The sequence below is a fragment of the Cygnus olor genome, chromosome 3 (assembly GCF_009769625.2).
Source record: "Cygnus olor isolate bCygOlo1 chromosome 3, bCygOlo1.pri.v2, whole genome shotgun sequence".
In the NCBI taxonomy this organism is placed as follows: Eukaryota; Metazoa; Chordata; class Aves; order Anseriformes; family Anatidae; genus Cygnus; species Cygnus olor.
The window spans coordinates 110,954,565-110,972,394 of record NC_049171.1 but is presented as its reverse complement, the minus strand read 5'-3'; the positions used below and the strand labels follow the sequence as shown (position 1 = coordinate 110,972,394).

The 17,830-nt window shown below is 42.7% G+C and overlaps 1 long non-coding RNA gene across 5 annotated transcripts in view; it reads right to left on the bottom strand.

Annotated features, from left to right (window-relative positions):
• Window positions 1-17,830, bottom strand: part of LOC121068122 — a 151,138-nt gene that overhangs the window by 101,279 nt on the left and 32,029 nt on the right. For all 5 annotated transcript variants that reach the window (XR_005818618.1, XR_005818615.1, XR_005818616.1 and 2 more), the window contains one exon: window positions 15,575-16,106. This is a non-coding gene — a long non-coding RNA (uncharacterized LOC121068122). The remainder of the gene's footprint in view (window positions 1-15,574; window positions 16,107-17,830) is intronic.

Sequence of the window (17,830 nt, the reverse complement as noted above, 5' to 3'; positions counted from 1 at the left end):
AAGTTCTGCAGATGTAGCTTATTGCTAAGAAAAAGCTAAGATGTTAACTGCCAGTGTTAACTCATATAAGCTGGTATTTGTAAGAAGTGAGCTGTATAACTTGTATTATTTTTCTCACCTTTCCTGTATAGTAAAACCAAGCTATTGTAAATTAATGCTTTTTTTTTCTTCTTTTTTTTTTTTTCCCTGTGGATTGTTTTTGCAATTTAATGGATGTGGTTTTGTCCTCTGCCATTTCTAAAAACTGTACAAATCAAAGTGTATTTTGTAAAAGATTTTTACTACCTGTTTAATAACTTTTTAAAAGGTTCTACTATTGCATCATGGGACTACATATATGGCAAGTCTTCTCCTTCACGGATGAACAAAGAACATGCCCAAGTAATACTTGGTAACATTAATGGCAGTTGCCATCCAGAAATCCCCTGTGCATTGTAAGTAAAGATATCCAGAAAAGCTAGTTCACTTGAAACCTGATTTAAAGGCTTGGGGTTTGGACACAGATCCATATAAGCTGTTTAGCAGCAGATTATCCAGACTGTATCAGTTTTCCTTAATCTTATGTCTGCCTTTGACTATAATTTTAAGTTGTTTTTATCCAACAGTAGAAAGAGAGAGAAGACGAATCAAGATAACGCACAGAGGGATGCCTTAGACTGACCACTGACAGCTATTTCCTTCACCTGGCTGCAGACAGACACCACTCAATTCTGAGTATCCACGGTAGGACTTAGCCAGAGGCTTTTCCTTTTGGCATTTCATACTTTGGAGAAGCTTCTTTGCATGCTAATAAAGATGCCAGGAAGACCAGCTGCTCCTAAACAGTTTGCAGGGAAGCAGATATAATTAATTCACAAGTTGGAAGCACATTTGACAGAGAGAATTGTTTTGTTACCCCCAAAAAATTGAGAAGCTCATATGTGAAATGTACATGCAAGTACATCTGCTCTCACTTAAATCCCATACATTTAGGCTGTCCTAACTGAAGACACTGTAGACAACTCATAGCTAGCCATGAAGATGATTTGCAGAATAATCTAAATACTGCTGTGCAAGGAAAAGCTTGATCAATAGGCCCCATAAGTTAGGAGGTATGAACTCACGGCACTTTAATGGTATGTCCAAGAACATTAAGATCAATCAATGTCTGCCCAGCCAGCCATGTTTACCAGGGCCTTGGTCTTCTTTGGGTCATCACAACCATGACTTCCACTAAACTCAATGCTCAAGACTCACGGCAGTAAGAACGTGATTATTTAAGCATTTTCTTCTTGCCTTTTTTTTTCCCCCAACCATACTCACATAAACTTGTCACCCATTTGCATACATTTGAACAGTCTTCCTGACTATAAGGCATCTGCACTTTTATGTTCATTTCCCTGACATCTGGAGTGCTATAAATTCAATGCTTGCCTTAGTTTTTTTTTTCTTTTTGCCTCTCTCTTTCTCCCCCAAAAAAGTGTTGGCAGTAGTATGGATCAATCCAGCCACATTCAGATCCAAACTCACTGGAGATTTCCAAGCCTGAATGACTCAAAACTGGACCAAAAAGTTAGAGCGGTGGAAAAAATCCACCAGCACTGTCTCTGGAAGGAAAAAGCAGCGTTACCATTCCACCACAACATGATTCAAAGGAAAATATTGACAAAGGAAGAACTCAAGAGATTAGATGCATGGCTAACGTTGCTTCAGAGCACTTGGGAAGAGGGCACTGGGAGAGGTTTGACCAGCTCTCACCTACTTCTGCTACCTCCTTGCTGGCTTAAGCAGGTGTTGATACCAGTACCCAAGGGGAAACACATCTCAGGAGGGTCCAGGCTGAGGGATGGAGCACTGCTACAGCTTTCCTCCGTCTCTCCCTTTGGACCACGAGACAGGTAAGAGACCACCCCACCACTGAGCGTGGGGGTACTGGACACTGTACAGTGAGCATGGAAGCTCTGTGTTTGTTTAATGGGCACATTTAGAGTAGCCAAGCACCCAATAGGGACATACGAGAACTGCTCTGTAGATCTCCAAGGTATTGCAACACACAATGCAAATGTACAATTAAGTTTTGCAAATCTGGCCGGACACCAAAGGCTTTGAAGTTGGCTGAACACAAAGTTCCCTGATTCCTCCCCTGACTCTCAGCTTTCCCTGTAGACTGAAGCAAAAAGTACAGATAATACAAGGCTGCTCATTCTTCTGTTGCCTGAACACTGATCTATTTTTCTTGCTCCGCTGGGACAAATGAAATAAGAGAAATGAAAACAGGGCCAGTCTGGTGTCTGTTGAGGGATCATCTCTTACTAACCAAGAAATGGCAAAATCCTCCTAAAGGTTCTTTGGGGAATATTTATTTTGTCCCGTGCTTTTACTGTAATTGTGTTAATCCAGTAGATTTGCTAAGCAGTAAAGCGTTAACTGGCATGTCTGAGGAATGCTTATTGGGTAATGCGTCTGCATGGGAAGAAGACTGAAAACGTAGTTTACATAAGGGTGTGGACCATATGTGACAAAGAATACATTATGGTATATGTTTCCTTCATGGTAAAATATGATGAGGTAATGGGGAGCAGGGTTAAAAGCTGAAGAGCCTATATTTATGTGTCAAGTTCAAGAGGTCGTTTTAATTTCTAGACCCGATCAATGATGACAAACTTCAGCTCTGCTTTTGTACATGCTCCAATAGCCCGGGAGGGGTAACTACCATGTGTCCATCCACCCACCGAGCACTCCTGTGCTGGGCTGCTTCTGTTCTCTTAACCTGGCATTTTAAGTGGAAAACATTGTGCCAGGCACTGCAGAAAAGGCAAGTGAAAAGGAAAAAGAGTGAAGTTAAATTGTGTGAACTGACAACAACGAAAAATCGGGATGCTAAATCACACCTGCAGCCATTTTGTGCATCACACCTCCATGTCTTCCCTACATGTAAGCAACCTCTTATCTGACCCTGAGCTGCGGGGTACATCAGGGGAGCACTCCCAGTTTCCTTCTCTCTACCTACCACGTTACGCTGCCCACAGCCTCCAGGATCACACAGGATCCCAGAGCCCACAGCTTTTTTTTTTTTTTTTTTCCCCTTCTTTGCTGTTGTTGGCTGCTCTTATTGCTAGGGCTCAAGTCCTGTCAGCAGAAGCTTTGCAGCGGATGCACGGGGAACCTGCCTAACGTGCTATGAACTGACACCGTTCCAGCAGTAGCCAGTGGTCTCACATAACACAGTTATTTTTTCCAGGCCTGTTTTCTTCTTCCAGCTGAGCTCCCAAAAGGCAGCAATGCTTTAATAGACCCACACAGTGAAAAAATGAGCAACAACAGCATCCAAAAAGCTTTTGTTCGTTATTGCATCCAGCCCTTCTGGAGTGCTGAGACGAACTGGAGGGCGAGCTTGGCCAGCGCTTCCTGACTGAAGTGCTGCGAGTGCCTGACAAAGGTTTCACATGTTGGAGCTGCCCTGCTTTCCACTGCATTACCTGAGAGCTAACGAGGAAGGTGGTGGGCACACGAGGGTAGCAAACAATGTGGGGTCTCAGACACCTGCCCCTTTCTCTCCTTTCCTTTGGCACGAGGACACCTGGCTGTCTCTGCAGATGCCACACACACAAGAATTTTGTAAAGCATGGGGAAAGCCTGGGCAGTAGTAAGTGCAATGCAGCATTGCCATCATAAGAGGATAAAATCCAGGGTTCAGGAGCCACAGAATGACCTTTTTATTTTTATTTTTGAAGCAACCTCAGAGGACCTTCCCTTCCAGCAGGGTCAAAGGCTCTAGAAGCCTTTGCTGCTTCTGGAAAGCTCTGCTGAGAGGTTTTCAAATCCACATTGACCAAAAGTGCAATAAGCAATTTCCATCACCTACAGAGCCCTGGCTTACAGTACAGCTAGCAGCTTGGGACCAAGCCTGGTCCATGCTAGATACAAGAGGCAACCTGAGAAACTGCCAAGGTGAGAGCTCGCCTGATCCACAAGAAGTCTCACCAAATGCAAAGCCAATAATGGAGATGCCAAAGGTTTGAACGGGCACAGCTGTGCTGAAAGGCTGCCCGTTCCGTGACTCCCTCCCTCTCACCATAAAAACAAAGCTGCAAAAAACAATCCCTTAACACCTACGAGGCTCCATACATGAAGCTACCTACACGCAGCATGTACATCTCCCTCCCCTTCATCCCTTCCACCTCCCCGGGCTATGGGCACAGAGCCCCAGATGAGCAGTTTCAATTGCTTGAACAATGATCTTGGAAGTAAAATATTTCCCTCATTGCCACAAATCTTTATAAGTAGCGAAATAAACACCACAACATGCCTTCTTCCAACAGCTGGAAAATTATGGTCTGACTTAAATGACATCATTCTGTTTTCCTATGGAATTTTAGCGCTGTGAGATTTCAGGGAGAAACCACATGGTGGCTTGAGTCAGGATGCAAGACAGTGTCGCGGCAAAGTGGGCAAACCAGAAGAGGGTGAAGCTGTCTTAAATAGGCCTTACTGCAAAATAAATGTTCCCAGAAAAAAAAAAAAAAAAAGAAAAGAAAGATTCCTTAAAAACCAATCAGATAGTTGCTGCTCTTTTGGCTCACAGCCATTCCTCAGTTCCAGCCTTCAGCAGCCCCATCCTCTCTCTAACCTATGACACGACTTTGCTTCTCATCATCTCATATTGTTCTCCCCCTCTGTCTTACTAAGCCACTGAAACAAAGATATGGAAGACGTACCCCAGTGAGGAAATACCTCTGTCAGAGCAACTATGCAATTCTGGCGGATCTTCAAAGGAGACAGCGCTGGATCTACACCCTTAATTATATGCTCAATTGTGGATGTCATCAGAAGGCGTGGGACCATAGCGGGTGCACTGCAATTCCCTTCGTTGCATGGAGGCTGGACGGGAAAAGAAAGGCTTGGTCCCAGCAAGCTACAGAGCCAAGTCCTGAAGCGTGACTCTAGAGCAGAAGACAGACTGCAAAACATATGATGGTAACTGAGTCAGAAATTGCACGTGGCCAGAGACACAATCACCAACTTCTAGCAGGAAGAGGAGGCTCAGGTTTCCTGTGTCACCCTATTCAGAGATGTAGGCTTCAGCTAATTTCTGTGCTAAGCTTTGATCAATGTGCAAATAAAAAAAGTACTTTTCTTTTTCTTCCCTCCTCTCCCCTGATTCAATTCCTTACCATGCCAGGGCCTCACCAACAGTAAGACATCCAGAGCTCCGTGATTTTCATCAACAAGCCCGAGCATCGTTAAAGGTTTGGTCAGCAGCTCTGAAAGTTTCTCAAGCACAATTCTAACTCAGCAGTAGACAGTGCAGTTGGGCACTTCATAGACGGATCCAAAAATCATCGAAGCCAGACAAATTCTGAATTGTCCTTGGCGATCCCTGCGACGCTGTAAACTACCTACTTATTCCAAATTGTAGTTGTGGGAAAACAGCAGCAGCACTGGTGCTGACGTCAGGTAGTAATCAGGCTGAACACAACATCAGAAATGAAAAAGGGCAGAAGAAAATGAGAAACACAGAAGACTGCCTTGCTGAAATTCCTATCTGTTTAATTCCTATAGAAGGCCTTGAAAAATCTTTTCAGTGTTCCTGAAACAATTCAAACTTCAGTAGCTCTGGTTTCTATAAACCTTCTTACTTCCTCCTCCTGACCCTCCTAATTTTCCCTCTTCTGTTGGATAATCCTATATTTAACCCAGGATTCCAGAACTAAAAAGCCAAGGTGTGTGTTAAAACTTCCTCCAAACCAGGAATAACACCTGCCCCTTCCTTGCCAAGTTTTTCTACGTCCTTTTTTGTCATGCAAAGGAATGAACATCGTACATTCAAACCTGAAATTCCATACTTTTGTTAACTTTGCTTGCTGTTATTATTTATAAGCAATTCCACCAACTTATTAACTTTCTATTGCCGTAACTGCTTAGTGGGGTCGAGAAGAAAGAGCAATGCTTCAATACTTCAACAATGAGGAACAAAATTGATGGATAAATGTGCATATCACTTTAATGTAGCCAGCCCTATATATACACATAATTTTGTGTGATTTATATCCCTAATTAGATTCCCATGGCAACATTCTTCAGCTAACAATGTGTATCATAATCACCTTTTCTTCATACAAATGATTTCCTTAACTTTGCATGCATAACTTAGCAGCTTTTATTTTTAAAACTCGTGTTAACAGTTTCTCTCTTGTTACCAGTAGGGGTGCTATGATAAGAAACTAATTTGCTGTAAAAATTACTCATTTGTCAAATAAGCATTAAAATAATTGTTCCCCTTTTGACTGTTACCCTGCTGTTTCCAGTCATTTTCAAAAACTAAATTATTTACTCATTTGAAAGTTCAGCTGTGCATATTTTAATTGATATTCCCTCATAGGACTCATATTGTTAATGACAATAATTAACCCGAAATGGCTGCTAAATAATTATGCTGAAAAGATACGAAGTATTTGTGCAGAAAGTAAAATCAGCATTTGAGAAACCATCAAAACGTACAACTTTCCTATTTTATGGCAAAGCGCAGTAATAGTTCATAATCAAATTAAGGATGAAAAGGAAAAATGTAGATTACATGCTTTGATGCAGAATATTTTATGTTTCCAATATAGTATGGTATTCTAGCTAACAATGAGTACTCAGTCATTTTAATAAATCCCTAGTATTGCTATTCCAGATAGTAATATAAAGTATTCTCATGAAGCCAGTGCAGTTAGGAATGTGGTAAACTATCCATTAATAATATTTCTGTGCCATCTATCTCTTGCATTTCATTCCAAGGAATCAGACCCCTGTAATAATTTATAGCTTATGGAATTAATGCTGAAGGCTCTCTTCTGGCAAGTGTTGTTGATTTCAATGATGATAGCTAAAAGCTATTCAGACACAGCTTCTTTCTCTGGACACATCACGGGCCAGATGCATTACCGACCTATTGTTTGTGTAACCATTTATACTAGCACAAAAGTGATATCATTTTTGATTTAGTTTCTTCGCTTGTCAATAGTGCAAGTTAAGGGTGAAGCAAGCTCCATATGTACTGTGAAATAAAGAGACAGGATAGGTTTGTCTACAAGGGAAACAATCTGAGTTAACTAAGGATGTGATTTTAATGCGGGTTTCTATATACAACTATATTAAGCCCATGTGGACTCACTCATTCAGAATTAAAATAGCCCTAATTCACTTTAATCTAATTCACTTCCAAAGACCACAGAGGGGTTTAAAGTTGTTTAATCTATTTGAACAGCTCATTTGAATCCACATGCCTGACTGTCCCCACAGACACCCATACAGACAAACAAAAACCCAATAAAGCAGTAGTGAGGTTAAGCGTATGTTGGCAGAAAGTTTGACTTCATGGCTTTTTGACGGAAAATTTGGTTTTCAACTATACAGTCTCTTTGAAGAAGGTGTTGACATCAAGTGCTCTAAATTTCTCTTGGAAACCAAATTCCATTTCTTAAAGACATCCTGAAATGCTTCTGCAGTGCTCCCTGGCTGAATGTCACACATCCCCATAGCCTGCAGACTGAGCAGCTGGCCTGATGTGCCAGGGTGCCAAGCAAAGGGGTAAAACCCAGGTGCATCAGACATATATTCTTGCTCCAGACCAATTTCCCTATTTTAGACCAAAACGTTTCTGGCTTTTGATTTGTTATAGAAAATTCATGATTTTGCATGGAGGAACAACACTCCCTCCCTCGTCTCCTACCTCAGATCAGTCCTACTTGAAAAGGCCTTTTCCCATAGCCCATGCCAATGGAGCATCCCCAAATCAGAAGGGTAGGTGCTACCGGCAATAAAACCAAATGCTTGTCATCTGTTTGGGGAACATCCCCTATATTATGGGTGCTAAGCTCTTCTAAGAATAAGGATGCATCTGAACTCACAGCTTACGAGTCACCAGCTCGTTACATTTTGCTCTGTTTCAGGAACGGGTAGGCTTGAAGGAAACACAGGGTCTCTGCTCACAGGCTCTGGTTGGTGCTCTGTAGCTGATGCAGAGGAGCATTGGTTGGTCACATTCCTGCTTCTGTACAAGGTTTTGCAAAACAAATGATCTTCTATGGGCGAGTTTTTAAGATTTGAGAAGCAAGTAGTGTCTAGCTTACACGTATGGTGTAGATTAAGCATAGATGTGTTGCCAACCTTTCCAATTTTGAGTGCGTTCGCTGCAAAGCTCGCTCTCTAAGAATCCTATGGTTACATGAGACTTAAAATAAGCAGATGAATATTCTTTGCTAGAAAAAAAAAGCAAAAAATTCTCACCTGAGTGAACTCCAAAGCTTCCAAAAATATGCATATTTAGAAAAAAGAAGTCTGCTGCTTTTGAAAAAGTAATTCCTAATTTGTGAATGCTCTCAGTTAGTAAAATGCTTCATTGCATCGATTTAAATACTCCTGGTCAGAGGATGTTAATATGAACGCATGTCTTATTCACTTAAATTGCCTCCCCAATTCTTGTACGTTTTCACATGCAAAACCCCAGAGGTACATGTGTAATCTGCAGCATTCAGAGCTTAAGCATGCCGGTCCGAAAGCTTGGCTCATTTATAGCTACCTTCCACATCTACTAAGTTACATTTTGGATTTTGAAATCAAGCACAAATAGCCAACAGACGAAGAGCATATTTATGAAAAAAAGAATGTTCTCCTATTAATTGCTCAACCTATTGCTGTCTGAAAAATAAGTGCAAGCTATTACTGGCACCAGATGACTCCCAGTTTTCACTGGCCAGCAAAGCTGCATCTGCAAGTTCAGTGAGATCAGTAAACACTGTAGGTTAAGTAACTGGTTACTAATATTTTCCTTGAGCTACAAAACTTTTAAACAAACAACAACTGTGATTGCAGTAACCTTCCAGAGGTTAACAGCATGCAGGTGGTCAATTTGAATTAAATGCAAAACAGACGGCAGCAGCATTGTAAACTGAAGATCTCGGTTAAGTTTGGTTCAAGAATTGGGTCTTCTTTCTCAAAATCCTCAACGATACAACACACAAATGTCAAAATGACAAAAATAAGGAAGTATGTCATAGACTAAGCATTTTAATGCCCTTTCTGGCTCACTTTTGTAGGCTGAACTGTCTGTGTTGACCACATTTGATGGCATCAGTACTTAAGAGTGGCTGTGTGCATGAGCTTTTAATAGCTGAAATAAATGGAGGTGGCCCATCAAGTACTTTTCAGTCACTACCTGAAATGTGCTGTGGGCTTGTGTTTTAAACCACTGGCATGATGCATTTTATACTTCATTTATGATGCCACTTGGCTGACCTCGTGAGATAGCTCTAAGTATTGGCAATAACATACTGAACTACAAACAGGTTCAAAGCCAGTTAGGTAAGGTATGAGCGATCAGAAAGGATTATTCCCATCCTCCCAGTGACCTTTCTAAAGCCAGCCCCTCAGTCTGTTCCCAAGCAGACAGGTATACCTAATACCATCGGTGACCACCAAGAAACCTCCCGAGGAGGTCTCCCCAAAACAAGTGCAGATTAAAGAGCAGCAGGAGCTGAGGTTTCCATAGCCCAAGAGAAATATTTTCTCCAAGGCCAACAGAGCCCGTGAGGGGAACCCGGGGGTATTGGCGCTGCTAGGGACTCCTCTAAGGAGACTACATAAAAGCTCCTGGTGTAGCTCCCAGACACACCTTGCAGGTGCTCAGTTTCAAACCTAACATAAAAGCTTGGTGGACGTAGCCTGGCAGAACAATTGTTGCTGGAACGGAAAGTAAAAACAGAGGAGAAACACTGAGAAGTCCTCCGTCCCATGCTGATCTTTGGACAGGTCGGTCCACAAAGCATCTGCACTAAGGCCTTTTAGTGAAGTGATTTCCAAAGCCAGGTGCTCCCTTCTGGGGCCCCCTGCCCACTCACCTGCCTACCTGAACAGCATGGCTACGAGCCAGCTAATGCCATGAACCCAGGGCACGCAGGAGCTGCCACCACGAGGGACACAAGGGGAAAACGTCGCAGAACTGACTTGCTGCATATACGTATATGCAGCCGGCACATGGACTCTGTAGAAAAGCAGCCACAGTTCTGAAATTTGACATTACTCAGAGGTTCGCATTCGAGTTGAGTGGCTGCCAGTAAATAAATATAAATCCGTTGTCAGGGTGTTTCATAATGACGAGCTCCTCAAAGCTAGTAATACTCATCCCCTGATGAAGCAATATCCCTCTAGGTACAATTGCTTCTCAGGCTGCAATAACAGCTCCCAAACTACTGTGCCGGAGCTCAACCCAGGGCATGAGTCAGAGGAGGCTCCAGCACCCTCAAACGCAGCGGCATGGTGCAAGCGAGGTCAGGGCGCTCGGCACCTGCACATCTTCCAGGGGCTGCTTCAAACAAGTCTGGGGGAACAGCGAGGTTATAGATATGTCGCAGAACAGTGATACAAGATTCCCATCTAGTGCATTAAAACACACAAATGTTCTTTGGCCATGCTGCTTAAGACAGGCATTTCCTTGGCACGTGCATCCTACCCCATCACGGGCAACCCCCTCCCATGTCCTCCACCATGCAGCTGTACGTGGGGGCTGATCACCGCTGCACACATGCACATCACCTAAATACAAATCCCAGCTGGCCAGCCTGGGTGGCAGAGCTGGAGCAGGGAGCAGCCAAGCTGCACCCTCTTCCTACTGCTCGGCAGCAAGTTTCCAGGAAACTTACAGGAATTTCATTACCTGCATAAAATCCGGCTTAAATTGGCCAGTTCAGGAGTTAGTAGGGAAAACAAACACTCGAACAAGTTTTTGACACACTCGTGAGGTCTCCTAGTTCAACAAACACTCAGTCACAATTGATTAAAACAATTAAACAACAAAAATTTTGAACCTCTTAATATGCAGATAAACCTGCAGTGCAATGAAGGTCCAGTATTATCCATTTCTTCTCCTAAACACACCTCTGTTTTCTTTGCCATTTATTTGCTCAATGTGCCTCTAATTTCAGCTGGAAAAAACAGAGAACTGAAATACTCCTCCAAAAACCACGGGTTTCTTATTCTCGGTGATTTCTCATCACCAAGAAATTACAGGAATAAGATTTTGTGTCTCACCTGAAGCAACGGACCCTTGATTCCTTAATGATGCGATAATTCTGTTACAGACAGCAACTTTGGCTTCAGCTCCAAGGCAAGAACGTGTAGCAACGGCCTGCACACCAGGAAGGAATACTTTTCAGCCTCTCCAGCCTCGCCCTGCATTACCTGTGAGTGATGCATTACCAAACTGAATGCCAGAAAAGTGCATTTCAGAATAAAAAGTATAGGGTTTCCTAATTTGATTTAAATCAATTATACCATCTCTCACTGGAACGCTCATGAGCTTCAGAAATAAAATATATAAATGGAACCAGCTGCTCCAAAGACTCTTTCCTTGGGATAGATTTCACTTGAACTCAATCAGCTTTCTTTTGCAACACGTTATTGTCATGCACCATCAGAGTGGAGAGCACACAGGGCTGGATGAGTTACTGCAAGGTAACCAGCTATGGTTGAAAACAAAAAAACAAAAAAAAAACAAAACAAAAAAAAAAGATTAAAATTCTTTCCTGCAATGGCTGACTAAACCCTGAGGAATTAATTAATTCCTCCGGGGCTGACAGGGAAACTGAGGTAGTTACTGGCACCCTAGCAAAACCCATTAATTTATAGCTAGTTACTACATTGCGTAATCTTTCTGATTTGTCCCAGTCTGGAGCCCCTCTGCCCAACAGCACGGAGGTCTGCAGTGTTCAGCATGAAGAATAATTGCAACTGGAGGAGCACATGCAACCAAAGCCCCATGTTCTTTAATCTCCAAGTATAATGCATGTGTAGATTTTGGCATCGCTCTTAAAATGATTGTTTGTAACTAAATACCGTATCTCAGTGCTTAGATACCACGATGACTGATCTTTTCACAAATCAGAGTAAATATATATGGCCAAATCCCGGCTCTGCTGAGCTCAATGGGAGCAGTGCCAGCCACTTCAAGGCAGCCAGGGTTTCACGCACAGGGTTTTCAGCAGCCCGTGCTGTCCAATGCTTTGGTTGTTTTTTTAGTATTTTCAATTCCTTTTCTCATCAAGCCCTCTTTTCCCATCCAGCATCTCCAGTACAGCTGTGCCGAGATACAAGTGCACACTGAACTCCCAGCCAAAGTACATCAGTATGAAAATACCCTCTGTTAAAATGAAATACAATTCTAGCTTCAGCTGACAAAAGCATCCTCTGCCTTTGATTCACTCTGTCAGGCTGTCCACAGCCCTCACTCCCGAGGCAGTGGCCAGAGGAGGGCTGCCCAAGGACTGGTTGTTTTACAGGGTGACAGATGAGTCTAGGACGGTCCAGGCCAGAACAGAGTTAGGAAGGTAATGACAGCCTTTACTCTCTATTTCCCTGCTTTTGTTAATTCAAACCAAACCAGATTTCCTCACTTTCTCCCCGTCTCCCTGGAAAACCATCCTCCCCAGCGTCTTTAAAAAAGGTCAGGATAAATCAAAGGCAATTGCTCTCAGGCACTGCTCCGTTAAGCCACGCCAGGGGTCTCTGAGGGCTCCTCTGCCACAGATCACACTCCTGAACCCTCTGGGACCCATCTTTGTACACCATCCACCCGGCTTTCTCCCAGCACTGCACAGGTGGGTGGCAAAACCAAGAGCACCGGCGCTCCTTCGCTCTGCGGCACTCCTCCAGTAGCAGCACATAACAAAACGAGCTCTGGGGGACAGCCCCATCCTCTGAAGTGACACTCGTGAATTCCCCTGGGCTCTCTGCGCACCCAGGAGGAGCCCCCTGCACCCATCTGACAAAAGCAAACAGCCCGCCAACGTAAGCAAGTGAGAGCTGCCAAGCAGCAGTAGGCAAAGAAGGCAGCAGAGGGCATTAAGAACCACTACAACCATCTCTAATACGGCTTTTAGGACTCATATCGTTTTAGAGCTCATTTTTAAAATATGCAAAGACAAAATAAAGGAAAACTTCACATCTCCTTTTTCTTTTTTTTTTTTTTTTTTAAAGCTCTGTCCTTAAAGAAGTCAGCATTTTCTGAGGCAGCTACTCATATGGCTTCCCTTACTGCATCATCCAAATGTCCAATATCCCTTGATAGACCTACACATGCGACTTCCCTTCATAGTAAGCAAATACCTCATTTTACAGCTAGAGTACTGTGTCAAAGAAAGGCACAGAATCTGTCATCTTAACGATATAATGCACCCACATCTGAACATAAGGTGATTTCCACAGCTACCACATGCTTAATTTTCACTGACCCCAGTAATTTATAATGCAAAAATAGGTGTTATGTGCAATAACTATTGACTTAGGAGAGTCAAGTGAAATACCGACTTAGTCACTAACAGGCTAACAAACTCTGTTTGCATTAATACATTTACAGACTTGCATTCGTAAGCAGTCAATACCAGAAATGTGTTTGTATAGGATTAACAATGTCAAATTAATATGTATGACAAGACAGCAGCTGCTATAACTTGACTAAAGCTAAAATGAAGACGTAAATTCAAACGGTCTTGTGAATGAAGAGAGAAAAGGAGAACTGAACAGAAAAAGACAGAATGAAAGAAAGGAAGAATGAGTTAACGTGCTCTTTACCAGGAGGCAGAGCAAGTTAAAAACGTGATTCCTTTCCTTTACCGGAAAAGATTGAAAATGTAGATCCTATGGCTAAAATATTCAAAGTAATCACTAACAAATAAGATTATTTTGGAGAAGAATGGATTATAATAATAAGTCCTGACTAAAGAAAATTATTTTTTTTCTTAAGGACAAGAAAGTTATTTTTTTTTCTTAGGCAAAGTGGGTCAAAGAAGCAAGTGTTCGGTATATTCCCAGTAACATTTTCTTCAATGAAAAATGGAAGTGTGAGGCTTCTCCCAATGACAATATCACAGAGAGGGGACAGGAATTTTCTAAAGTTTGAAGGACGACTCCCCTGAAAAGCATGTCTGAGCTGGTTACCCCTGTAGGATGAGGCAGGGCTGAGTTAAAGTGGAAAAAGGGTTTTCCAAGAAACAAGCTTCAGGCTTTGAGAAAGACGTTAGTTAAATGTGTCCTGAAAACCACCTTGTATTTATCTGCATGGACCTACGAACCCACTGTTGTTATAACACTTTTGACAGCTGGGGGCACTACGCCATCCAAACCATACAAAAAAAATGTTGGATAGATGTGGACCTCTTCTCCAAAATCCCATCCCATTCCAAATCTCAGCACTGGACATTTTGTCTTTCACAATATCCAAGCTAAACACCCGACTGGCTCGACCGAGCTGTGAGCTCCACCCCTACTTTCAGTGGTGGAGATGGCATTCAAGGACCATATGGCAGTAGGCGACGGCCAATGCAAACATCGTATTTCCTTAGAAAATACCAGCAGAGGATTGAGAAATATGGTCAAGAGCCAACTTGCAGAGGAAGAACCATTACTAAGACAGCCACATGCATTTCATATCCCATCAGGTTCCTCATACTGGAACGTGTGCTATTGAACTTTTTTCTGATCTGGGGAATAACAGGAATTAAGCTTTCACCCATTTTGCCAAAGGACCTGCAAGGTTGTTTATATGAGTCTGAAAGCAACCTCCCTCTTCTTTATATGACAGAGTGCTACAGAAATGAAATAGGATCAAGAGGGCTTTAGGCATGCCTCTTAAATGCGTACTGGAGAAGTAACGGGTGAATATTAGTCAGAGCTTTATAAACTTCTGTTGATGGGACGACACTCCCATCTTACCAAAAGGGAACTAAAGGCAAGACTGAAAGCTGAACTGGGACCTACTGGGAAGGCCATGAAGGGGAAAAAAAAAAAAAAAAAAAAAAAAAGGCAAACAAAAAAACAGAATTAAGAATCCCTTCCCTCATTTTTATTTTAATTTACTCTTTCCTTTTCTCAGCCTCCAATATACAGAGAAGCAGAGATGCTCCCCTGAACCCCACACTTCCATATTCACCAACCACCATGGAAAGCTGTGCAAAACTTTCCTTGTGCCCTCAGGAAGCTGATGAAGTTTGAAAAGAAATAAAGCACAACTTTATTGAGGTCGGCGCAAGCCCAGAGACTTGCAAGTTGCATGTCACCGTTAATCAAAGTGACTGTGCCAACATGATTAGAATACCCACAAAGCCAAGCCAATGAAGCAGCTAACTGAGTGAGACCACGGAGCAGATCACAAATACCACTGGAGTTGTACATTGTCTCAAAAGATTATCACTGCAGTTGTTCAAACTCTTCTGACCAACAAGGGATTCCAGTGACTCATTGCTATTGTGTTCCTGCAGCTCAACACTATGTCCCATGCATATTCTGGAGCTCCATAGCACCACATGTGTATAACAATGTGCCGCACTTAATAAAATATCTTTGCGGTAAAAGAAGTACCAAAAATATTTGCACAATAGCAGAATGCCAATCGAGCACTGGACTACATTAGAACAACTCATTGGGTGTCATTCCAAACAGCATCTGCCATGGCCCCAGGAAGTAATTTAAAAAAAAATAGAAATAAGAGATTTTTCTGAAAGATCACAGCTTTTAACATACTAAGGAAACTTCAAGAACAAATTAACATATGACTCACCTCCCTGAGGTCTATCCCATGGTTTCATTATCAGTCGAGCAGAATCCATTGTTGCGAAAGTAGTTCAAAGCAGCCACTCCGTCCATGTGCCATGCTCCATACACAGTGAGTCTTCACGTACAGTTTTGTTAAAAAAGAGGAGGAAGGCAGGATAACATTTAAAAAGAAAACAAACAATCCCCTTCACACTGCAGTTGGAAAGGCCAGGAAAAGCCCGTACAAGTCAGTAAGGGCTAGGAAAGAAGACGGTTGCTTTTCAGACGATCTTAAAACTTTCCCAAGAAAATTAGGGCCTGCAGCTGGGGCACACCAATCAGATGCTCTGGCAAAGGTCACAGAAGGAAAGATCCCCTGCCAGTTCAATAGCAGTGGTTTCTTCAATAATCTTGAAACAACGAATAGCATGTGATCGCTGCTTCTCCCGCGGGATTTGGGCAGGAAAATAAGGCCCACATCTTAACTGCTGTCCTCCTGGATGCATTGCTGCAGAGCGGAGCGGAGCATCCTCTTCAGAGCGCAGGAGCCAGGCACACTGAAATGAAAATGACAGGCTTAATTGACAACCTGGAAAGGAATCATGGAGGAGTCCCATCCAAAAGACACAGCTTGGGCTCCTGCCACAGCTAAAGAGGCAGATGTAACTTCTGACACTGACAAGTGCTGACTGTAATATCAGATGAAGGTAAGAGATAACAGGGAAACCCTATACATCAATCATGTCATAGAAAGAAGGCACCACGTGTGGCAAGAATCTAGGCTGAGTTAAAGGTTAAAAGAAAGGAAGCATGACAGTAGGCTTTCCCTTGAATAATTGAGGTGAGGGAGGCAGGCAGCTCTGTATTTTCTACTTAAAGTCCTGATAGAAAACTGCATGTGCAAACAGAGGGTGCTCTAACATTAGATTTGGTCTGCTGAAGGATGGGCAAGCAGCGGGTGGGAGCCCTGCAAGAGGAAGGACACATCTCTAGGGAGGCTGCTCCTTCCCTTCTTCTCTCGCAGCTGATAGGTGTGACAGGAGCCCCTGCATGCTGGGCAAGGACTGCACTGAAAATATTTCTGCTCTTCTCCTTCCTGTTTTTTTCTTTTTTTTCCCCCTCCATCTTTTTCCTTCCGTTCTTCCCCCCAAACCAGGTGGAAAAAAAGAGTAGTTGGCATCGAGTTTAGCAAATGAGCATTCCACTACCAGGAAGAGCATTTTCAAAATCCTGTTCCGTGAGAACAAGCAAGGTACGAGGAGCCTTAGGGGTAAGATGCACAGCACACCCAGAGGCACCAAGCCATGGCAGCACTATCGTACACGTGGGCCTTCTCCTCAATAACCAGCCCTTTCTCTCTGACTGCACATCAGGCATCAAAGGAAAGCCCCAGTGTCTTCCACTCCCTTGTGGACATCCATGTCCCCAGTGAGTAACTACTTGCCACCACTGCACTATCCAAAAGCCTAAAATCTGGCACAAATATTATGCTGAGAATCAAGCTCTTCATGATAGATATTAAAAATAAGTAGCTAAAAGGATAGATATAACAGAGCAGAACTGCACAGCTTTCTTTGTGGTCCTCCACTTCTGCAGAGACACAGAGCATCCTGCTCACACTGTTCCACAAAAGCATCCAAAATATAAAAGCCTTAAAGTGAACTTCTCAAACTTTAAAGCATCACTGAAGTTTACCATGCAAGGTGCGCTCTGCATGCATATAGAACAGAAGCCCTGCAACGCACAAAGCTTTCTACAGATATTCAAGAGACCCTTTCAACTTCTATTCACTTAAGCAAAACATCACTGGGGTAATGTTAATCCTCTTGTTTACAGTTACACCCACAAAAGAAAGGGAATTCACAGCTCTAGATCAAACAGATACACTGAAGGGAGCTATTTAACATCACTAAGGATAGCATCCTATAATTACTGTATCAAGAGGTTGGATCTTTCAACACAGGTTTTGCTTTTAAAAAAGAAAGGAAATGGGGAACTTCATTCGACTTTGTTTTTTGCCTCAACCTCATACATAGCTTCAAGTTAAACCTAAACTGATAACAGCAAGTACCAATTTACCAACTGTTCTGGGGGCTCAGATCGTCAGAAAAGTATACAAAAGAGGCGATGCAGTTAATGCAACATCAAAGTATAGAGCAACCAAATGCAGCTGTACACCCAGATATACACATATATTTTAACCTTTGCACCTGCAAAGCATAACATCAAGGGCATGTTGATAACAGGAGAATTCCTGAGGAGCTCAGTGCAAAACATAATC